This window comes from Cervus elaphus, chromosome 18, assembly GCF_910594005.1.
Source record: "Cervus elaphus chromosome 18, mCerEla1.1, whole genome shotgun sequence".
NCBI classification, from domain to species: Eukaryota; Metazoa; Chordata; class Mammalia; order Artiodactyla; family Cervidae; genus Cervus; species Cervus elaphus.
In genome coordinates this window covers 100957055-100981558 of record NC_057832.1, presented here as the reverse complement: position 1 = coordinate 100981558, position 24504 = coordinate 100957055, and the positions used below count along the sequence as shown (strand labels likewise).

The 24504-nt window shown below is 42.8% G+C and overlaps 1 long non-coding RNA gene across 1 annotated transcript in view; it reads left to right on the top strand.

The window, feature by feature from the left end:
• The first annotated feature begins 3464 nt into the window (after positions 1-3464).
• The window catches only part of LOC122674031, a 57629-nt gene continuing 36589 nt past the window's right edge, over positions 3465-24504 (top strand). Inside the window, exons 1-2 of the long non-coding RNA XR_006334874.1 lie at positions 3465-4100; positions 10424-10867. This is a non-coding gene — a long non-coding RNA (uncharacterized LOC122674031). The remainder of the gene's footprint in view (positions 4101-10423; positions 10868-24504) is intronic.

Below are 24504 nucleotides of genomic sequence, written 5' to 3'. Positions count from 1 at the left end.
TGATATTAATTGCTAGAATGACTTTTGTCACTGCAAAAGTACTTTACAAGGAAAGGTACTCTTTTGAGCTTGCATCTTCCTCTCCTGCCACTTTGCTCTGAGCTTAAGCAAAACACACAGTCGTTCACTTGAAATACCTTCCCTAGCCTGTGTTTGGACTTGTACAGTTGTGCTCAGCTCCTGGCCCCTGTTTTTGCTTTCTCAAGCAATTTCCTGGCCAGAGCAGGAACTGGAGCTGTGTCTAGGAGAAGCGACTGTGACAGGACTGTCTTCTCACCCGTGTTTCCCAGCATGACTCAGGAAGGCGGGACACGCGGGACCCTCACTGCAATCCAGGGGCCCATTTAGCAGCATGGCCTAGGCCTGAAGGCATAAGCCAACTCAGGCCACACACACAGGTTGTCAGCGCACTATTAATAGGGTTGAAATAACACTGTTTTGGTTACACATACAAACCGAGTTTGACTGTAGACTGAAGTGTGAGCTTTCCACACGTTGTAACCGGCAAGGCCGTCATACCCTGTGGAAGCATCTGTCTTCGTGACACCCTGTGTGGTCGAGGCCTAAGGAGGCTGGTGGGATTCCAGCTGACTTACCCGACCTGACTGTCCTGAAGTGGACTTCCCATGAGGTCTGTTCTGCGTCATCAGGGTTTTTGTTTATGTTCCCGGTGTTGTTTGGTAACTGCCACAGAGGCGCGGTGCAGTGGCATGTGGCCGTCATGAGCTGGCGTCTGGGAGGTCACCTTCCACTGACCGAGGCTGCTCCCTGCCGTCCTGGCCACTCTGGTCTCCCGGCAGCGCTCTCTCCTGGGGCTCGTTCTCACTGCTCAGCCTCTGTGGCGGCCACCCTCCTACGCACAGAGAAAATAGACACCAGAAGGTGAGTGAGCTCAGGCTGTGGCCCCAGTCAGCACGCTGCATCTACACCTGTCTTGTTTTCCTTGCCTCCTGCCCTAGTGGAGGAGGAGCCCACCCGTGTCCAGGCTCTGACCCCCATCCCCTCTCACCTCCTCAGAGACTTTTTTCTCTCTCTGACCTTCACCTGCCATCCTCCACTGATTTTCTCCCATGAACACGTAAACCCACTCAAGGCTCACCAACCGAAAACCAAACACAAAACCCAGCGGCCTTCAGGATCGCCTTCCCTTTGGGTTACTTCTCCACTCACGTCTCCTGCCAGGGCCTAGCTTCTTGGAAGAGCAGGGTGAATTTGCTGCCTCAGCCCTGCCCGCCTCCTCAGGGCTCCCCTGGTAGCTCAGTTGGTAAAGAATCTGCCTGCAATGCAGGAGACCCCGGTTTGATTCCTGGGTTGGGAAGATCTGCTGGAGAAGGGATAGGCTATCCACTCCAGTATTCTTGGGCTTTCCTTGTGACTCAGCTGGTAAAGAATCCACATGTAATGCGGGAGACCCTGGTTCGATTCCTGGGTCGGGAATATTCCCTGGAGAAGGGATAGGTTACACACTCCAGTATTCTTGGGCTTCCCTTGTGGCTCAGCTGGTAAAGAATCTGCCTGCAATGCAGGCCCCCTCCTCAGGCTCCTACAGTCTGGCTTTTGCACCTGTGACCAAGCTGGTCTCGCACTGGCCAGAGTGATAGTTGTCTTCCTATCTTCCATTGCCGCATTTGCCAGATAAATTTAGATTTGTATCTGCTGTGACCTGTTTTGATGTCTTTGCCTCGCTGGCCTGACCTGCCCCTCTAGCTTTTTCTCTTCCTTGCCTCCCTTCACAGGTTCTTTCTGTTTATCTCTAAGCTCCATGCTTTGTGTCCAGATGCCAGCTGGACCTTCCTACTCAATATCTTACTAGCACCTCATAGCCAGTGGATTCCAGACTGATCCCAGTCACCTAAACCTGAAACCTGTGCCTTACTGACCCTTCTCTCACCTCATCTTCCAGATCCACAAAGAAACCGAATCTGGTCAAAAATCTGCATCTCGACCTTGTCAAACCCATCTACTCTTTCTCCAGTGTGTCCTTCTTGGTTACCATCGTCTTTGCCCTAAACTCTTGTCTCTGGCATCCCTCTGCTTGCTGCCGATATTCTGCCGCAATCCGTTCTCCCGACTGCATTCAGAGCGATGCTTCTGAAAAACAAGCTCATCGTGTCGCTTGGCTCTCAGCTCTCACCTGTTGCTGTGATACCCTGTACCCAACTTGATTAGGTCCTGGAGAGCATGTGTTCTCACTCTGCGTGTAAGCAAGTCATCAACCACTGAAACCCACGGCTTGGGGGGGGGTGCGGTGCAAAAGAGGCTCATTTCCCCCTCAGCGCAGCAGAACTTAATGAGAATCCTGCCTGCCCAGACGTTCCTCACCTCTGCCCTCCAAGGTTCCTGATCATCGCTGCATATTCCTCCCACCCCTCCAACCTCCCCCACTCACCTGCTCATGCCTCCCAGGGGCAGCTGCTCCCACCTGTAATGGGGAGCATTACTCTATTTACCCATGCCCTCCCCCACCCCACTGCTGCTTATTCAGAGAGCTCTGCTCTCTGCCAGGTGTTCTGATCCTTAAGTTTCATCCCTGTCTTATATTCGTTTGGGTTCACCTCAGAGCACATTCTGAACAGAGGTACAGTCTGGTCTGATTCTACTATAGAAGAGCTGGGTGACCTCTCAGTACCTTAGTTTTCTCATCTTTCAAATCTGACTTTGTAAGATTATCAGTTCAGTCGCTCAGTCGTGTCCGACTCTGCGACCCCATGAACGGCAGCACGCCAGGCCTCCCTGTCCATCACCAACTCTCAGAGTTCACCCAAACCCATGTCCGTCGAGTCGGTGATGCCATCCAACCATCTCATCCTCTTGTAAGATTATAGTAAAGATTAAATTAATTTGTGCCTGGAGAATGTATTTAAAACCCAATCTGATTCATAGTAGTAGCCAGTCAATCTTGTGGCAATAATACTAATGACTACTGGAGTGAAAGTCGCTCACTTGTGCCCGACTCTTTGTGACCCCATGGACTAAACAGTCCATGGAATTCTCCAGGCCAGAGTACTGGAGTGGGTAGCCTTTCCCTTTTCCAGGGGATCTTCCCAACCCAGAAATTGAACCCAGGTCTCCCACATTGCAGGCAGATTCTTTACCAGCTGAGCCACAAGGGAAGCCCACTAATGACTACTACTATTACTAAAAATGTCACTTCATATAGGTTTCCATTCTTGAGCTCTCTAGACCGGATTGGAGCCCCCACTGATGTGTGCCAGTAGCTTCCCGTCCTTCTTTAAATTGTAACTGCCGGTTTGGTGAAGGAAGGATGATGGCATCCAGTTCCCCATTCAGTGCTTAGCCCATGCCTGGTATATAGTGTATGGTACGTACTGTGCATGTGTGGCTATGTGCTAAGTCACTACCCACTCCAGTATTCTGACCTGTAGAATTCCATGGACTGTTTAGCCTATGGGGTCGCAAAGAGTCAGACGCAATTGAGCAACCCCATGGACTGTAGTCTGCCAGGCTCCTTTGTCTGTGGAATTCTCCAGGCAAGAATACTGGAGTGGGTTGCCATGCCCTCCTCCAGGGGGTCTTCCCCACCCAGGGATCAAACCCTCATCACCACGCCTCCTGCACTGGAAGCAGATCATTTACCAAGGAGCGACCAAGGAATCCCATGTACTGTGTATTCAATAAATATTTTTTGAATGGAATTAATCAAATGACTTGTAAAAAGAATATTCCAGATATGCTCTATTTCTTAGCTTTAGTAAGCTGCCTATAAAATATGAAACATGCCAATTGAAAAACAGAACATGACAAACAAAACATAACTATGCTCCAGGGGTTTGTCTTTAAATCAAGCATCACTGAGTGAGCCTGGACAAGCTGACAAGCTCTGCGGCTGTCTGTGGCCCTGGAGCAGCTCCACCTGAGAGCCTTTGTCCAGCTCCAGAATTCTTTGATTCTCTGATAGTGGGGCACAGTAAGGATAGAGTACATTTTGGGAGACTCAGGGTTTCCCTCATAGTTACATTTTTTTCCTGTTAGCTGATGGGAAAATGTCATCTTGTTTCTTGGGTTTGCAGGTTCTTTCCTAGTCGTGGGGAATTTTTCAAGCTGGCTATAATGAAAGGGTCTCAAAGAACCACAGAGAGGTGTGGTATGTTCTTTTCAAGTTAGACATAATGTCCCTTCTTGTTTTTACTTTTGATCTTCTGTGTTACTGAGCTGACTTCTGTAACTCTATTTTAAAAATCTAATATCAGAAATAAGATCTAAAAAAAAATAAAATCTATTTTATTTTGATGCTTGCACCCTTGACATCCTTTAAACTGAGTTTAAATCAAAAGCATGCTTCAGAATTATGAATACTAACTCTAATGCATTCTTTATTCTGTTCTCTCTTTCTTTTTTCCTTTAATGGTATATATGTATACACACATTATTAAATTGTGGTAAAATGCATATGATGTAAAATTTATGATCTTAATTATTTTCTCTTTTTGGCTACACCACATGACATGTGGGATCTTAATTCCCCAACCAGGGATCAAACCCGCACCCCCTACATTGGAAGCCCAGAATCTTAACCACTGGACCACCAGGGAAGTCCCAACCACCTCTAAGTCTACAGTTCGATGGCATTAAGTACATGTACTTACTGGACAGCCATCACCATTACTCATCTCCAGAACGCTTTCATCTTGCTGAACTGAAACTGCATTCCCACTGAACACTACCTCACCATTCTCCCTTTCTCCTCAGTCCCTGGCCAGCACAGTTCTTTCTGTCTCTGTGAATTTGATTATTCCGGGAACCTCATTTAAGTGGATTCATACAGTATCTTTTTGTGACTGGCTTACTTCACTTAGCATGATATCCTCAAGATTCAACCATGTTGTACCATGTATCAGAATTTCCTTTATTTTTAAGGCTGAGTAACATTCTGTTATGTGACTAGACCACATTTTTGTTTATCCATCCATTGGATATTTGGGTTGCATCAACCCTTTTGGCTGTTGCGAATAATGCTGCTGTGAACACAGGTATACACATAATGCTTTCGGACCCTTCGTATCATTTGTTTTGGGTCTAATGATTCCTTGAATCTTTCTTAATGCTTCTATTGTTTACATGAACTCTTGCCTTCCTCTTTGGGCTATTTTCCACCCATCGTCTGTCAGTCTTCTTTGCCATTTTGCTAATAATGCCAACATCCTACTGTCAAGAGTCTCATGCTTTGGCGTGGCCCTCGCAGAGCTGCTGCTTTGTGGAGAAAACAGTTTGACAGCTGGGAAGTAGTATTTGTTCCCACCTCCCGGACACCCTCCTGATATTCTCTGAAGACATACCAGTGGTTTCCGAAATTTAAAAAAGGACAGCTTAATGGTAGAGCAGCTTTTTATGGTTGTTGACAGTCAGCATTAATAGTAGCATATTCTTGATGTATCAGTCCTGTAATTGTGATATTGATGTCCATTTTTCCTCATGAAAGCGATATGTGACAATCATAGAAAACTTACATAGAAAAAATATTACACACAATAAATGGCACTATTAAAAAGCAACCACTATTAATATCTTGATGTATATTTTTCTGGTCTTTTTAATGTGAATTTTTATCTAAGATCATATTGTTTTACACATCTTGCACTTAATAATAAAATATAAGCATTTTCTTATTAGGTGTTTGTAAAGCTTTCATATGACTGAGAGATATTTATAGAATGTTCATTAAGTTAACATTTTTCTAATTACAAAAATATCGTTTCTTTTGGAAATGTCAGATATCTCAATATTATAAAGAAGTAATGAAAAAATTTTAAGTTCTCTGCCCACCCTTTCATAAGATTTTTAACTATATTCTTTTCCATTCTCTTTTTGCTTAGCAACATTTATATCATATTTATATATAATTTTATATCCAGCATTTTTACCTAACATTATATTTTGTGATCTCCAGTGTCATTAAGTATTCTCCAAAAATCATTATTTAAACATATGAAAAAAAACATATGAATTTGCTGTAATTTCTTTATTCACATACTTTCCTCCAGTGCTGGATGTTCGGTTGTTTCCGGTTTTATGTTGTTGTAAGTTACTGTGTGTGTGTCCTTGTATAGTTATCTTCCTGTGTATCTGTGACTGCATCTTCAGGAGGTATTTATAGACATGTTATCAGTCAGTGCAGTTTGAAGGCTTGTAAAAAGATACTGCTGATTTCCCGAAACGATTGTCTTACCTCACTTCACCAGCTTTGTTCTTTCTGTTGTCCATATTTGTGAGTCTGATTGATGAAAAAAATCCTGGTGTTTCCTAGTGAAATTCAACACTGTCTTGCATTAATTAACCTTTTATATTTTAGGTCGAATTGTCTGTTAATATCTTTTACCTTTTACATTTATAATGATATAAACCATGTTATCCTATTGCAAGTATTTACTTTTTTATTTACCTTTCAGTTTTGTCTGATGCTTTTGGAGCTACAGATTTTAATGTTTTAATATTGTCAGGTTGAGTTGATTAGCTTGCCGTTTGTTGCTTTTTCCATTGCCTTGGTGAAACTAAGACTTCTTTTCCTATCTCAAATTCAGAAATATTTTCTTCTAATTCTTTCTTCTCCTCCCTTTTACATTTAACTCCTTAATCTCCACAGTATTGATTCTGATGAAGATTATAAAATGGGACACTAATTTTATTTTTTCTTCTAGAATATTATCTTGTACTCATGTTTGTCCAAAATCCCAGTAAAATTGTGATATGAACCAAAACAAGGGCTTTTTCTTACTTTAGTGTCTTGATCTTTCCTCTGAGAAAAGTGAAGAGGCTGTGTTATACCCGTGCAAGGGGAGGAGCCAGGAAGAGGGTCTGGTTCCCTCTCAGAAGCTTAGCTTCTCAGCTCAGAACTTGCCGTGTCTCCTCCCAGCTCCAAAGGTATGATGCTCCACCCCGGCTGGTGGGGGACAGAGAGAGCAGAGGTAATAAGGCTCAGGGGCCCACCAGTGAGGGACGAAGTAGCCAGAGTGAGCCTCTCAAAGTCTTAACATTTCAGTTTTCCTCAACTAAGATAAGCTAGCAGGGCTCTGCTCACTGGAGGCTTGCTTGAGCCTCAGGTTGTAGCTATGACGCTGCAGGTGGTAGAGAAGAGCCCTAGGCTGGGAAAGTCAGAGATCTTGAGTCCAGGTTCAGCTGTCAGCCAACTATCTGTGTAACATGAGAAAGTCTTAACTTCTCCAATTTGCTTATTTATAGAATAAATCTGAGATTTATTCTGAATAAATTATGATCTCAGCAAGGGCAGAGTTAGGTTGTGCCATGACTCTGTTGGGGGGACGTTTCTTAGCAACTTGTTTATCTTTTCTTATTAATCTAGCCAACCAGTGTGATACCCATGTTTAGTAGGAATATCACAATGTCATGTAGTACTCCTGACTGTTCTTGGTCTACTTCAAGCTTCCCTTCTGAGAGTCCTCTGTTTTCCCTAATAATTTCTTCTCCAGCTACCCTACCTCTTGTGTTTAAGAATTTTGAAAGATGAGCTAGTAACCAGGAAATAACTCAGAACCGATGTTTTTCACTGACCGTGCCCTGCCACTTTCTTGTGGTATAATTTTTTTTTAAAAGCTGATATAAAGATATGAAAAGCATTTTGAAAAATGTGAAGCATTAAGTTGATAAAAGTAATAGTTATGAGATACAAATACCTCCTCTCAACCAGGTTAATTGTTTTTATTGATATTAATAACAGAAATTGCATTAAGAAACTAAACAATCACTGACCAAACCTTTTGAATTTCAAGTATGTTTATGTTAACATACTCATTTTAGACAACTAGCACCGAGCCTGTGGTCAAGTAGTTTTTATATGAGAAAAGTCATCTATCACTCAATCCATTATACTTAAGTGTTTTAACATTTATCTCCCACTTTCTGATTTCCAGAGTGAGTTAATACCTCAGATGAAAATTTTCATGGTGTTGACATTTTCCTCTTGAGAATGTATTTGCTGTAATAAAATACAGTGACCTCTTGAAATCAATAAAACCTGTGTGAAAACCAGTTTTTTCTTTGTGCTCCAGGAGCACACAGCACTATACATTTAAATAAAGTACAAGTACATAACTGCAAATATGTTTATTTCATTACAATTATGTCTTGCCCCATCTTCAAATAACATGAAAAAATCGCCTTTAAAATAAACCTTGAATGGATATGATCTTCGTAGAAACAGTTTCTTTATTAATTAAACTTGTGTTTCACATAGTGCATTGCTTTGATCTTGTAATATTTTTTAAAATGTCCTGAGGGCTTATTTTCAAGGCTTCCAAATTAATTTTTATTTCTTAAAAGCCGTAACATATTCACAGCTCGATGAATCCCAAAGACAGTATTTTTAAACTCCTGTTAAGTTTATTTTTCTTAGTGTGCTAGTCTACTGCATAATTTTCTTTGCTCTGTGGGTCACATGATTCCTCCCGTCCATAACACACGCACTTAAAATTTTCACTTCCTGATTGAGCCATCAAGATTATGTAAAATGTAAATCAGTCTAAATACCTATGAGCAGAAATTTTAAGGGAAAAAAATGTTGTTTCATTTTTGTTTCACTGTTAATGCCTAAAATATCGGAGTGAGTGTTTGCCTATTTGTATTAGGAAAGTAAAGACTGTTAGGTTTTTATTTTTTTTTTTTTGTCCCTTCCCTTTCAGATTGCATCAGACTTTGCTTTCATTATAAAAATAAAGTACCAAGTAGATAGACCGAAGGAGTGGTGTAGTTGCAGGACTGAAATCAAAATGGTTCCGATTACTGAGAGAGCTGTTCATGTACTTGTTCCTTTCATGATCTGCATGGAGAGAGCAGCATCTCTCAAAAGGTAATAATTTGATAGTTCAAAGTTGTAAATAGCCATTTAGCCTTTTTGCTGCCTGATATAACTGAAAGTAATTTCTGGCAGACTAGATGACGCTTGTTTTATCATGAATCTTAAAATCCCTCACATTTTCTCAAAGCAATTTTGAAGTTGTCATAGTAACGGCATGATATTTGGAGGGTCTTTTTAGTAGTTCTCTAGCTAGAGTTAATTAATTTTATTAACCCTGGACGTCTTTGTTTTTAATCCGTCTCTGATAAACAAGGGCCGTAATTGCTCAGATATGTATTTCGTGTTCTTTATTTCTTGGTGACTATAGTTCAAGGACTTGATGTTTTGCAAGTTGTTGTAGGGAAGGAAAGAGAATATTATCAGTTGATTTCAGAGAGGTTAAACCTGGGTTTTTAATTCTGTCTCTGTAAAATTGCACCACCGTTGTAGTACCTGAACTTAGTTTTCTTTAAAGAGATGGGTCCTGGCAGATGTTCACTCAAATTTTATTGTAACTTACACAGTTGAATTGTGTCACAACTATCCTCATTTTTTCCTTTTTTAAAAATTCTACTAGATCAAGAACAAGAAATGAGGAACACAGAAGGGAAATGTCAGACTTTCAGGAGAAAATTATTTCTTTAAAAATGCAGCACTCAGAAACACCTCCAAAATCAGGTTCCACAAAAGAAAAAGAAATGGATAAATCTGACTTTACTAAAGTTAAAAATGCAGCAGTGCTCTTTGAAACTCTAAAGTATGCTAAACTAAATTATCCTCTAGGAAAGTTTGTGGGAATTTTTTATTGGGAGAAAGTAGGTCAGGATCTTCTATTAGAAAAAGCTCTGTGGCAGGAATTCTTGCCAATATGGCGATTGGTGAGTAACGAAGCCCTTGTCTCTGGCAGGGAGACGGTCAGAAGAGAGAGTGGTCTGTTCTAAGTGTGGGTGCCGCTGCAGGGATTTTAAAAAGTACCCGATGTTTGATGCTTTTTGTTTTGTTGTATTAGTGATCAGAAAGATGTGACAGTTACAAAAGGTATCGCGTGAGTTCTGGGGCTTAATGCTAACGCCAGTATCCCTACTGTTGTGAGGAGTGTTTGTTCAACCAGGGGCAATTCAAGACAGTTGGGGTAGCAACCTGTGCAGCCAGCAGCAGAAAAGGTGCTAATACACGTCCAGTGATGTCAGGAGTTACGAGACAGCGGTTTCAAAACACTGCAGTAAACAAGGTCAAAGTGTCCCGTTTTGCTGGAAGAAGGGTTGTTTTTATGAGCTGGACAGTACATGGATGAAGTAATTTTTCAAAACAAACATCAAATTTATATGTTGGGTTTTCCTTCCTAATTTCTGAATTTAAAAAATATTAACCAGATGAGATTTAGTAAGGGGTACCTTTTTTTTTAAGCAGAATTATATACTTTTTTTTTCCTGTTGTCTTCTGTCTGTTTTTAAGTGATTCATATAGTTTCCACAGAGGAAATGAAAATACTTCTGATCTAGGATTCTTAAATGCCCTTTTTGAGAGCAAGCTCTGACCCAGTGCACAACAAATGCCAATCACCATCCCCAGTAAAACACTCCTTCTAATTCTGTACCTTTCACTCTTACTTAGACCGGCATCTAAGTACAAGAAGGTTAATGGCGCAGAATACTGCTGACTGCATGGTTCTCGTCTTAATGCATTTTCCAACCTTGAACCCGAGAATGCCCGAGGCTGGAGTCTGGACGCGCGTCTGAACGGTTATCTGCTGGTGGCCTGGCTCCTGAGCTAACAAGTGGGTGTCCCAGGCGTGCGTGTGCTAACAGCAGCAACGGTGCCACGTGGCGCCCAGAGGTCACCTCGGTCTGGCCTGGAGATTGCCGGTCCTCCGTGAAGCTTCTGAGATGAACCGTGAACTTGGGGCATCCCGAGGCAGCGCAGGCATTCTGGAGTTCCCCCAGCAAACCTGGATGAACGCGTAAACACAGCTTGTAAAGTGAAAGCAGGGGCCTTGAGGAAAGGAATTACCCTCATCTCGTTCCCGTTCCCGACCTGCTTACTGCGCTGGAAAACAAAGTAAGTTTTGTTTGTTTCTTTGTTAGTCAGTCTCTCCTACATGTTTTTTCTTGCTAACATTATTAAAGACACTCAATATCTGGCAAACACCAAGTTGTTTTTTTTTTTTTTTCCTTTCCCCTTCGTTGGGAAGTAGGAGATGAAGTTTGTTGAATAGCTAATTGCTTCTTTTATCTTTTCTATCTCTCTTCCTGTATCTAGCCCTCTGGCTGGTTTGTTAGAGATAGTAAGAGACTGAACTTTGTCATCAATGAGAAAACAAAGAGTTCTCTTTTTTTTTCCCTCTTTTTAAATGGTTCAAGAACTTTGCCATTAATTAAATGACAGTGACACAGACAAGGCTGTTTTATGTGGTGTGGCCAGGAGCTCATCTGACGATGCCCAATGTGCTGCCCTTACTTCCAGTGGGAAGCAGGGAGGTGCATATATGAGACAGGTGTGAGGACGGGGTCTGCACGTGGGCGCTGCAGACGCCAGGTGGAAATGGCTCTTGGATGAGAGGCTGTCATTTTAAAGCCTGTCAGGAGATGGAAGGGACCTGAGGAATAACAAATATTTAATGATGTTGAGGGGAAAAAAAAAACAACAGGTTTAATATTAAAATGGGATAAAGACCTAACTGAACTCTTCCTTCATGTTAGAAAGTTTCATGCCTTGTAGATTTATAGCAAATACGTGTAATAACTTAAAAAAAAATAAGAGGCTTCATCACCCACATGGAACATTCTCTGACATCAGCCTAATTCTGACTCTTGGCCCTTGTCTTCCATTTTTGTTTACTTGGTTTTCGGAGCTGCTCCTGTCTCCAGAGGTGTTACATGGCTTGATACATTTTGTGCTTCTGCAGAGCACAGCAAATAGAAACGTGGAGTGAGTAGTCTGTGATTTGTAATTGAAATTATCCTTCCTCATAAAATGGACTGCTTTTACTGGAGAATTTTCTCCACCTTTCTCAACTGAAAACAGTGCCACTTTGAAGGTAGAAGGGGGTGGCATGATGGTAGTGTGATGTTGGAAAGCAGAAGTCAGGGGTCTTAACTTCTGAATCGAGTGTGGAATACTGTGTGAATTTAAACAAGGGCTGCTGTGCCGTAAGGGTTCCCGTTTCATGTCAGAAGGGTGATGGTGGGACTTCAGGTGTCTGTATTTCGTATGAAACACTCCAGGCCCCCTGTATGAATGTGTATGAATTACTAATTCAGCAGCCATCTTTAAGTACCTTCTTTCTATAGAGTGTTATGCTCAGAACTGTAGTTTTTCACAATGAAATTTACAGAAGTTCAGTTTGTAAATCAAAGATTGAGAATAGTTTGAAACAAGAGTGAATGAGCGGAGCATTACCATCGAAACGGTTTGTTAAAGATGGTGCCAAGTGAGCAGGGCTGTCCCCTTCTGAGCTGCTCCTCCTAATTAAAGGGGAAGGTGGCTGCCATCTGTCTTCTTTCATTCAAGGCAGTAGGGGGCCTGGAGTGGAAGGAAGCAACCCCCCTCTTATTTCTCCCCCACTCTTCTTTATAGGCGGCTTTCTCCCTAGGCAGTGACCCAGAAGGTCATTGATGGTCTGTCTGTCTCAGAATGAATAGTAACATAAGTATGCAAGGCACTTGCGGGGGGAAAAAAAAAGTTTATAACATGCATTTATCCATTTAGGATTCTGCTTGAATTATGTTTGAGAGTATTGTAATCCCTGTGTTGATGTCTTTGCCCTTCTTGTTACTAAGGGCACTATTGGCAGAAAAAATGGGGAGTTTTGCTTTTATTGATTTTGTTTTTTCATGAAAAATTTTTTACACTCCACTGGGCATAATCAGAAGATGGCAGCATGTAGCTACCCAGGATGTACAGGAATATTATTCTTATCAAAACCAAGGATATATATATACACACCAAATAATTAACATTATATATCACATATATATATGTGTGTATATATATATATAACCTCAAGGGAAGTTGTGGACAAAGATGTTAACAGGTCTCCAAGATACTGAGTGGTCTGCTGGTCCACTGCAGCAGCTCTTTCGGACCAGTCATTGAAATAAGTCAGATGGGTTATCCTTCAGTTAAACAAGAAACCTTTTTACACCTTCTCTCATGAGAATGGGTTATTAGAGCATTTAGTTGTAGTTTGGGGCCATAGCTGTAACTGCTTTTGAGACATTGAGCACATGAAAAGTGATTGAGCTTGGTTGCCTCAGCTTTTACCTCTTTAAATGGAAGAAATGTGTGCTGCTTTTAAAAGTGTTTAAGAGAATACGAAATAATGCTTTCAGGCTTTGACCCAAGCTTCATTATAACTGAAAAATTCTAAAATCTGGGTTATTTTTGTTTTCAGTTTTTATATTCTTAAGCCAAGTGTCAACAATTATCTAAAAAGATTTGGCCCTTAATACACTCTATTAAGCCCCCACCCCCAAGCAGTGGATATGGACTTCCCAGAATATGTTGGTTTCTAGAACTCTTTGTGATGTGGAAATATATTTCTTTTACCCTTAACAATATGTTTGGAAAGCCCAAATGTGAGCGTCATTGTTAATTTTATTTTGAGGTTTGTTTTTTTTTTTTCAAACTCCTCATCAACTTGTTATGAGCTTTCTTGGAAGCTAAGATGTGCTTTATGTTCTTGGATCTAGGGAAGATCAGTGTGTAGACTCTGGAAACACTAACATCAGTCAGTATGATTGGATGATACCTGAAAAGTAGCTCACTTCCAAATCACTGAAGGGTACACAGAGCTGAACAGGCAGGTTTTTTTTTTTTGGCTTTTTTTTTGCTTTTTCATGTAATTGGGCTGTAGAACTAGATGCTTCCCTAACTTCTCTTTTTAAAGTTGTGATTTACACTAATTGGTTTTTACCCCTCAGTACTTATTTCAGGAGGACTAAATAAGTGAACTAAATGAAGCACATGTATAAGGTGTGACTTATACATGTAAAGTAGTGTAATTAATGTTTTAGCTCACATGCAAAATGGATGCTGCCTCCTTCGAGTACTGTGTTAGCTGGGAAGAATTTAAACTTCTCCTAGAGCGATGCCATCTTTGCCAAGGACACGTTTAGAAGTTTTTGTTTGCAATTGCCTTAAGAGCCTCCCATCTTTTTTTTATTATCCACAGTGGTGGGAATTCTCTGGCCTTGAAGAGTAGGAGGGTAGGAAGGAGCCAGTAGTTAGGTCTGATGAAAAAGTTTATGATCCAATAACTGATTTGAGCCATTGATTTATGTAAACATTTACTGAGCCACCAACCACATGCCAGCAGTCAGCACTGCAGATTCAAAAATGGGCACGTCTGGGGCCTGGCCCTCCAGGACAGGTTAGTGGGATAAATGACATATAAAGAGGTAATACCACATACTGAGAAGACTATAACAGACATACCCATGTTACGTGGTGTTGCCAGAGCCAGGTGGGAAGGCATGGGGGAGAGGGGGGAGTTAAAATTTGATGGAAACATGAGAATTGTTGTGTACATGATTTATAAAGTGGCTTACATAATAGAATTTTGAAAAGGAAGGCCCTGAAAAAAAGCCTTCTACTTTAAATATGAGGAAACTGAAATTTACTTCTGAAAGTTTTAAATTTTCAGCTGGTTGAAACCCTTATGAGAAAAAGTGTTCATTGTGTAACAGGCGTTTAAAAACAAACAAACAAAAAGAAGCTGTGGCGGTATAAAAGACAAGGTCTAAAAAAGATTTTGGACTTTGTTAGAATAACTCCGTGTTCCCCAAAGGAGACTTTTGAAGAATGATTCTTACTTAATATGTTAAAATCGAGTACTTTTGACACAGTAAATATATCACAGCGTTACATGCTGTATTGATTGCAGAGCGTAGCTGTCTAGCATGTGGGAGAGAGTGAACTTGAAGCTTGCCTACATCCTAAGTATATGATGGGAGAGATAACCCTTCCTCGTGCCTTTCATGTTTTTTTTCTGGGGACAGAATTTCTGTCCCACAGCCAATAGTTGATCTCCCTGAGGATAAGTTAATTTCAAGAGTTATCTGTGGAGTCTCGCTGTATGCCAGGTACTCACCTAGGAGCCCAGCAGAAGCTTAGCTGACTGCGGCCCCTGGGGTGCTCTGCATCCTCAGGAGGACTCTGTGGGTGTGCACACTCAGCTGCTGCTGCTTCCTGGGCACCATTCCTGGGCATGATGGCATGGTCCCCGGCCCGATGCTACCCATGGAGAGCTTGGAGCTGAGGTTCCATGCGCGGATAAACATAGAGGAGAGAGAGAAAATGTATAAAAGGAGGGGGATAAAGCAAACACCGCGCGTTTGTAGAAAAGATTTTCTGAGGCTGGGCAATCAAGAAATGCATCATGGATTGAGGAGGCTTTGTCCAGACGTTGAAAGAAAGGTGGTGTTGGACTTGAGAACTGGGGTCGGAGGGGTGGTCCGAGTCCAAGGACACACGAGCAGAGGCATAGATAGGGATGGGAAGGACCGTTGCACCGAGTGGGCAGTGACTAATGTGTTGTTGCCGGGCAACAACAGTGTGTGTATTAGTGACTAACGGGAAGAGAAGGCGGCAAAGGTCTGTTGAGGCCAGACCCAGGAGGGCAGAGAAGGCTTATGACTAAACAATTTAGACTGAACACTTAAGTCACAGGAGCAGATGAAGAATTTCGGTCAGGGGAGTGACCATAGGATCTTCTGGTATCAGTGTGTGGGGTGGCCCGGGCACTGAGAAAACCAGAGTCGGGAAGGCCCAGCAGAGCTCCAGGAGGAGGGGCAGGGGGCTGGGTGAGGGGGCCCGACTGGAATGGGTCTGGAGGAGAGGGAGAGGCTGCAGGGAGGGGAGTGGAAGCAGAATTACTCCCAGTTTTGTTTTATTTTAAACTCAGGTGCCGTTTGTTATTTCCACGTCATCTGCATAGCCCTTCATGTACATTATCTCCTTCAGTATAATCCTATGAGGCCAGTATTTGTGTCCTTATTTCCCAGATGAGAAAACTAAGGCTCAGAGATAGGTTCATCTCAAGTTGTGCGGCCAGTGGGAAGTAGAAGAGCACACCCTTCCACGCCTGTGTTCTTTCTGCTCTACCAGGGTTTGAAGAGAGCAGGTGTGAGAGAGGAGACGATTCCCGTCTACTCTGTACTCAGTCAGGTGTCCATCAGGCGACTGGAGACCTGGAGGAGCTAAATCTCAGGGACAGAGTGTAGGAGGGTTGAAGATGGGGCTTTAAGAATCAACTGCACGCTCGTTTACTCGGCACAGACTCGTGGAGTATCTTTATGGACCAGCACTGCGTGGTCACGAGAGCATAGCGCGGTCACGAGAGCATAGCGCGGAATGAGAGAGCCATGTATTACTCTACAGAACAGGCTCCTGAGGGAGGCTCCGTACTGTGGGGTGACTGTCAGGCAGGGGGAATGCAGGCTGGCTACAGAACACCCACCTGAGGGATCTCACCAGGACCGGGGGCTGGGAAAGTCTCTTTAAGAAAGAGGAATACTTAGCATGACACTCGCATGCTAAGTCCCAAGATAAAAACTGAGGAAAACGCATAATCTGGGCAGGGGAACTGGGATATACCAAGACCCCTGAAGCAAGAGAGAAACATGATACATCTGAAGAATTAGAAATGATGTGGGGCTGAAAGGGAGAAAACAGGAGATGAGGCCAGCGAGGTGGGCAGCGGCTAGATCTAGGAACGCACCAGAAACTCTGCTCGGGGATCTGGTCATCTCATTAAGGACGTAGGAAAATGTTTATGGGTTGTAAGCGCTGGCACACTATGATTAGACTCATGTTTCAGAGGGACCGTTCTGCCTGCTGAATAGATTTTAGGGAAGCAAGTACTGGAAGCAGGAAAACTGGCAAGGAGCTCATTGGAGAGAGGACTCTGGATGAGAAGCGCTGGTGATCTGGAAAGAGAAGAGGGACTCTGGTTGATGTGTACGGATGGTGGACGTATGGAACTTGGGGGTCTGTTGGATATGGGAGATGAAGGAGAGAGAGGAATAGAAGTCAGCATGGAAGTTTCTAACTGGACCACTGGGTTGTTGCTGGTACTTCCCTAGGGGACATGGTGGACGGATCAGATGTGGGGTTTAAGATGATCAGGTTTGGTTATCCTAAGTAACAAACTGTTATCCTAAATATTTAATAAAAGGAGCTGAAGGCAAGGGGGTTTGTTCGGAGGGACGTCGGAATGTACTAGTTCAGAAGTGAAGCAGTTCATGTGACAGGAGGAGAACACGATGGTTGGAGTAGGCAGGCCGAGAGGAGGCTATACTCGGCTGTGGGAGAGGAGGCGGCTAAGGAGCTAGCAGACCTGGCTTCCCTGGTGGCTCAGATGGTAAAGAATCTGCCTGTAATGCGGGAGACCTGGGTTTGATCCCTGGGTTGGGAAGATCCCCTGGAGAAGAGAAAGGCTGCCCACCCCAGTATTATTCCCTGGAGAATTCCACGGGCAGAGGAGCCTGGTGACTACAGTCCATGGGGTCACAAAGGGTTGGACACGGCTAACACACACACAGACCTGGATACGTTTCGTATGAAAGTTGAAGTCACACAGGTTGCCAGCCAGACTTGGAGCAGAGAGGGTGAGCGTGTAGGCTGGTCACTACCTGTTGAGTACACCTGGAGGTTAGGCACTGAGTTGTGTGCATTGAAAATGTGATGTCCCCAGTCATGTGCATCGCGTCGAGAGAGAGAGGAGCAGAGAATGAATGGGACCTAGGGCTCACCTCTGAGAGGAGTTAGGGATGGGAAGAGACCCCGGAGGCGCTTTCAAGGGGGAAAGCAAGGAATCTCGGAGTCTTAGAAGGCAAGTGGAGGTCAGTGCAGGAGAGGGGAAGTGTTGAGCAATGCCCGGCTAACAGGGCTGAGAGAGAGGACTGTGAGGGACCTCGGGATTGCCGAGCGCAGAGTCCTGAGTTCCTTTAAGGGAGAGGTTCGTGGACGGATGAGGAGTGAGTGGGAATCAGTTGCTGTGGGTAGGAAGCATCACCTACACTTGCAAGAGATATGAGGCTGAAAGAAAAGAAGCTTATAGTGGTTGGAGTGGAAGAATCTATTATAGCATCTACTAATGAGTCCTGCTGTTCTGTATTTTTTGAACAGTCTTCTACTCATTCCCAGCTGTGTGGCCTTGGTCAAATTGCTCACCCTCTCTGTGCTTCATGTGTAAAATGAGAACCTGCCTCATGGGGATGTTGTGAGGATTAAATGAGTTGTAAAGTAGTGCTTGGCACGTAGTAAATGCCGTGTAAGTGATTGCTTAATAAAAGCAAAGTAGGAAGCATGTATATCAGCCGTCACATGTCTTAGGTACTTTTTCCTGAGTATTCACAATACTTCTTTGTGTAAGTGGCAGCTACCTGATTCTACAAACAAAACAGAGGCCTGGAAATTTTTAAGGAACTTATTCCAGGTCATGCTGCTAACGAGTGGTGGAATTGGGACACAGAGTTCCTTCAACCTGACTTGAAGTTGATAGTCCGCCCACTGGACCATGCTGTGCCCTTTGGGCTGTTGCATAAAGACTCGGAACCTTCCGTGGCCCAAATCTCAGGAGCAGTTTTACATGAAGTGTGCTCAGCGCACTCTGCCTAACCCCTGCCCTATTCGTCATCTACCCCACCCCACTCAGTTGTCTGATCTATCTGGCCCTTGTAGGTACTGAGTTTGCAGTCTTTGTTCTAAAAGTTTGTCCGTCCTGTGGATTGGAGTGCATTCATTTGAGTCTTCTGTTAAGTTCACATGCCATCTTCCATATCTGCTTTAAAGGTTTTCTTCAGACTTAAGAGTTCAGCTTTTAAGTAAAATGGGCACCTCATCTGAATTCTTGCATTTAATCTGATCTCAGAGAAGTTGTTGCCCATTCTTAGAGGCTTTTCCTGCAGCAAAGAACTATCTATCCATCTAGTCTGGAATGATAGTGTGATGGTTGATTTTATGCGTCAGCTTGGCTAGTTCCCAGGTATTTGGTGAAACACCAGTCTAGAAGGTATAAACATACTTATGAAGGTATTTTTGGCTGAGATTATGAAGGTATTATTAGCTGAGATTACCATTTTAATCAGAGATACGGAATAAAGCAAGTTATCCTCCATAAGGTATGTGGGCCTCATCCAATTCATTCACGGCCTTAAGAGAAAAAGATTGTTGTCCCCCATGGAAGAAGGAAGTCTGCCTCCAGACTGCCTTCCAGCTCAAGACTGCACCAGCATCTCTTCTCTGGGTCACCAGCCTGCCCTGCAGATTTTGGATTTTGTCGACCCCTGACCGCCAGAGCCATTGCCTTAAAATTCAGTCTCTCCATCTCTCCCTCTGTCTTTGTCCACGTGCACACTCTCACACACCACATTCTGTTGGCTCTCTTTCTCTGGAAAACCATGGCTAATATAGACAGGAAGACATAGAAGTTTAAACTGTCCAGCTGCTGTTGATACTAACAAAAAACTGCATCAGGCCTCTCTAGGCATGCTTGGTGGAGGTGTGTATTGCTTGTTGTGTGGATGAGGAAAGCGAATTCCAGGAGGGATGTGTGTACCCACTGTGATGCAGAAAGAAGATGGGAGAGCCAAGGAGAGAACTCTCGATTCCTCAAGTGTGGTTCAGTTGCTCTCTTGGTATTTGGCTCTCATGTTCTTATTAAGCAAGATAATAAAGCTACTGGGTTTCCAGACATAATTACTGCTAACATTTGTGAACTGTTTTCAGGAGGTCAGGTCTATCCTAATTGCTTGACAGGTGTTAATGATTTTAATTCCTACAACGACCCAGTGAGATCAGAACTGATATTAACCCCCATTTACAGAGTTTAGACCCCGAGTCCCAGTGAGCAGCATGGGCACTGCTGCCCAGCCAGTGCGTGAGAGAGCCCGGCGCGGGGCCCAGGCAGCCTGGCTCCAGAAGCTGTGCTCCTCACACTTCCATTCTGCTGCTGCTTGGCCCGAGATGTCTTGGACATCACCCCCTCATCTGTCCCTCAGGGGCCACCATCCAGAACATTCATCATGGTGGTGGTGCTTTGGTAGGACTTGCTTTAAAAGAGAAGATGTTATGTGTTAGTTTTCAAGAGGCCTTCCTATAATACTTCCCTTGCTGCCTCCTTGAGAAACAGAAAACACTCCCATTATAGGAACACTGTGGGGTAAATTCTTGCCGGGGTATGCTTTTAGCCACTAGACTTTCCTATCTAGCCTAGGGACACTAGGAGCCACCTGATTGGCCAAAAATCCTCTAGAAACACGATGAAGCAGTGATGTGGCTTAGCTCTTTGTCCACAGTTTGGGGTATGCTCTGGGGAAGAGGGCAGCAGACTCTTCCACGTGTGTCCCTTGGATCTCTGAGGAGATATACTTAGCAGGCCTTTGGTGTGTCAGGGATTGTTTTAAGTGTTTCACAAACATGGTCTCGTGGAATCTCCTTCACAGTATCATCCCATTTTACACGTAAAGAAGCAGTGACCCAGGGAGCTCACGCTTCCGAGGTAGAATTTAAACCTTGTCTAGGGACCCCAGCCAACTCTGTTCCCTGTCACTCTGCTGCCACCTCCCTGATGCCTACCATTCCTACCTGCTAGACTGTAAGCTCTGTGAGGGCAGGGACTGTGTTCCCCTGGGTTCACCATCAGACTTCAGGATCTACCAGCTGCAGGGCCTGACACACAGGAGATGCTTCATACATTTATGTTGAGTGATCAGCCGACTCGCTCTGTTCTTTGGGATCACTCCCTAATACCCATCGGGCCAGGGGTGGGGCAGGGAGAGCACCGACCTCCTGAGGGTATCTTGGACACACGTGGGTTTAGCCCTCTGGCACCTGTTTCAGGGTGTTTTCTCCTTCAGATGAACCTCTCAACCTGGGCCCAGCCAGTTCCTATATGACTCCGTGAGTAACTCTCCTTCCCAAAAGAAGTCTGCACAATACTGTGTACGTTCCTGTCGTGAGCTGTCAGGATCTCCACCTTTCACAGCTGGTGTGCCAAACTGGTCTAGGACACCATTTAAGTAAGACTGGTGCTTTTAAGGGATCATCAGTTGTGTATTTTTAAAACATTCCTTAAACTCTCTGCTTCTTCCATTCTTTCAGACTCCTCTTTGTCTCTTTCTCTGTGTCTTTCTCTCACACTTTAATCTTGGTCTTACACACACACACGTCCTTTAATTTGTCACCTACGTGTCTCATAAACATCTCCTTTCTTTTTTAGTGAAACACGTGGTATACATGGAAGACCACTTTGTAAAATGAAACTGTGTGATTTATATTTTGTCTCTTCTTCCTTAAAATTCCTCTCCTTTGATCCATAAATGAAAGCTAGATATTGTATTCAGTAACCTTTAAATAAGCTAATTTTTCCTTTTGGAAATAGTAAGTTATGATGACATTGACCGAAAAATTACTGTTGATGTAAGAAGTCTTAGAATTTACGTCCAACTTTAGGCCATGCAAGAATGTGGATTCACTTAGTAAAAACTCGCTAACAGCCTTCTCTGTGCCAGACTTCACCTCCTCTTAGCTTTGGAAAGCGTCAAAGCTGGGCAGCGTGTGTTTGGGAATGACCAGTCAAAACAGTGAGACAAGATAGGCAAGAATCTAATTTTCAAAAATTTAAGTGGTGGGGAGGAATCATGCCTCAAAACAGATTATAGTCTTATCTCACAGGAGGTCTAAAATTAATAAATGCATTTAAGAGATGTTCCCTCTCAGCATTCTTAAGCTCAGTTATTTTGCTGGCACTCCTTTTGAACCTCTATTCTGAATTGTTTACTCTTTTTTTTTTCCCAGTAAGGAGGAAGAAAAAGTTCTTCTTAAAAATTCATTAGAAATTAATTTTAATCTCAGCATTTAGTATTCTTTACAATATGGTGATAAAGACTGAGTTGGAAGGGCCTCGCTTGGTTTGACCAGCCATGGAAAAGGAGGACAGGCCGTGGTTCTGGCTAGTGCATCTTTGCCATGATGGAGAAATGGTGTTGCTTTCATTGTAATTCTTTCATTCCCTCCCTTGCCAAGCCCAGTGGCTTCTGTTACAACATGTGGCGACTTCTCCCTTAGAGACTGACTCAGTCCAAGTTGCCATAATATTTAGGACCAGCTACAAAGACATTTCTTCCCCTAAACCCATGCCAAATCTAAGTCAAACTGTCTTCTCCTCCCTGGCCATTCAAATAGATTCAGCTCCTGTTTGCAAAGCCCAAGAAATGCACAGGCCTCTTTTTGTTTCCTTGCCTGTTCAAGCAGATAAATAAAGAAGGCGCATCATGCCGAGTGCTGCTTTGAGCTTGGTCACTTCCTTCTAAAATGGACTCTTATATGTATTTTAAGAATTGCAACTTAGATGCTCTAGAAAACAAGAAAGCCTGTACGTCCTAAGTTTCTCTACAGTAAATCACTGCTGTCAGTGCTGATGGAGGAGAGAAGAGGAACTCTAAAACCACAGGCCTTCACCAGATGCGGCGCTGAGCTCCTCCTGGACAAGCCTCCGGAGGCCCGAGGCTGGGCAGGGCAGGGAGAGGTTCTCATCCTAGGCAGCTTGGACAGACCATCTGCTAAACAGACAACACTAAACAAGTAATAACAATCAATCCATTTTGTTTTTAAGAAAGAAAGCCTACCAAAATAGAAAAAGAATCCCTGATAAATAAATTTGTTCTGACCTCTAAACCTAGTCAGGGCTTCCCTGGTGGCTCAGACGGTAAAGAATCTTGCCTGCAATGCGAGAGACCCGGGTTCAATCCCTGGGCCAGGAAGTTCTCCTGGAGAAGGAAATGGCTACCCACTCTAGTATTCTTGCCTGGAATATTCCTTGGACAGAGGAGCCTGTCAGGCTACAGACCATATGGTCACGAAGAGTCGGGCACGACTGAGGGACCAACACTTCCACTTCCACAAGCCTAATCATTTTATCCCTTGGCATTTGATTCTCATAAAACACATGTGTGTTTTATTCATCCTTGTAAAAGTAATTATATTCCATACCCAGCTTTATTAGTATACATTAATTTCTTCATATTTTTAGCAAGATGTACTTTCCTTCACTGTTAGTTTGTTTTGAAGTGTAACTTTCAGCACAGTGCATTTTATGAGTTGTATTTCTGTCTTTTTAATTTGTTGGTTATTTGATATATACAAGAGATTACTCATAACATATAAGTAAGCTCCAAAGTGCAATTTTTTAAAACACTCCAGTGACCCACCTCCTCTTTTAGGAACTGGAATGATACAGATGCTTCTGGATCTTTGTACTTCCTTCCCACTATTTTCTGGCTTCCTCGCAGTTTAGAAATTTGTGTTTATAATTCTCCTGATTTTTTTAACAGATATATAAATTTTATCACATAAATGAGCATTGCTAAAGGTATTTTGAGATACCAGAAAGTGGTATCACACCATGTGTAGTTTTTTGCAGCCCATGTTTTCCTTCCATATTATGTTTATAAAACTCCAACTAATAAAAATAAATGAAAAAAAAAACAAACAAAACCTATCGCTCATTTGGTTTCAAAAAAAAAAAAAAACTCACCCATGTTGTTGGGAGTAGGGCTGCAGTTCTTTGTATACATTGACACAGGGTTCCAGTGTGTGAGACTGTATCACAGTTTACCCAGTATCCTGTTTATGGGGAAAGGGGAAAAATTACAAGCAGTTCTGTTTTAGTCCTGTTAACATTGAGATGCCTGTTATAATTCCAGTGGGGATGTTGAGTTAGCAGATAGACATTCAAGTTTGTAATTCAGAGGAAGGTCTCTGATGAAGATACCAGCATGTGGATGGCAGCTAAAGTATTATTTCTCCAGCCATTTGTAGAATGCTGTTTAACCTTACATTGATTGGCATTTTTATTTTTTTAAAGTTATTAAGTTTTATATTTCTCTTTTTTCCAATCTTCCTGGTCACTTTGCTGAAGTGTGACTTGTAAAAAATAAATGAGAAGAATATGAGCCTTGGAGAAAATAGAGGGAAGTGTCTTGCAAACTCTAAAGGGCTGTATAAGCTTGGGTATTTTATTATTACCTCTCTCAGGGAGTCTCATTCAGTCCAACTGTAACTATATAAGTTTGCATTGGAAACAAAAAAAAGTATATACTTAATTATTATATCTTATTTTAATACTTTGTTAACTTTTAGCTAATGACTAATGTTTACCTAGTGCTTATTTTACATGAATTAAGACATCTAATCCCTAAAACAGCCTATAACAGGTAGATGGTATTTATTCATATTTTACAGATGAGAAAACCAAAGTTTAAAAATGGTAGACTCAGGATTCGAATGCACAGATTTGGCTCCTAAAAGCTGTGCTCTTAGCTAATATGTGGGATTGCCTCTCTTTTCAAGGACAAGTTTCAACCAGTTCCTTCAGCTTCAAGCTTTCAAAACCTTTTTGGGTCACATTGCAGCGTGGCCACCTTGAACCACCTACAAAACAGCACTCAAGGCCGCGGGCGCTGGCAAAGGGCCTTGTCTGAGCTGACTTAGTTTCACCACTGGACTGGCCCGAGATCTCACAGGGCACTCCCACCTACCAAGTGTCCATTCTGTGCACATTAAAAATGATGCACTTGATTTAAGTTCTATGCCTAAAGCTTCCCAGTGAACCAGTAGTGGGCCAGGGACTGTGATCCGGGGCTCCTGCCTTTCAAGCACTACATTTGTTTTGTGTTAATAAACCATATTTC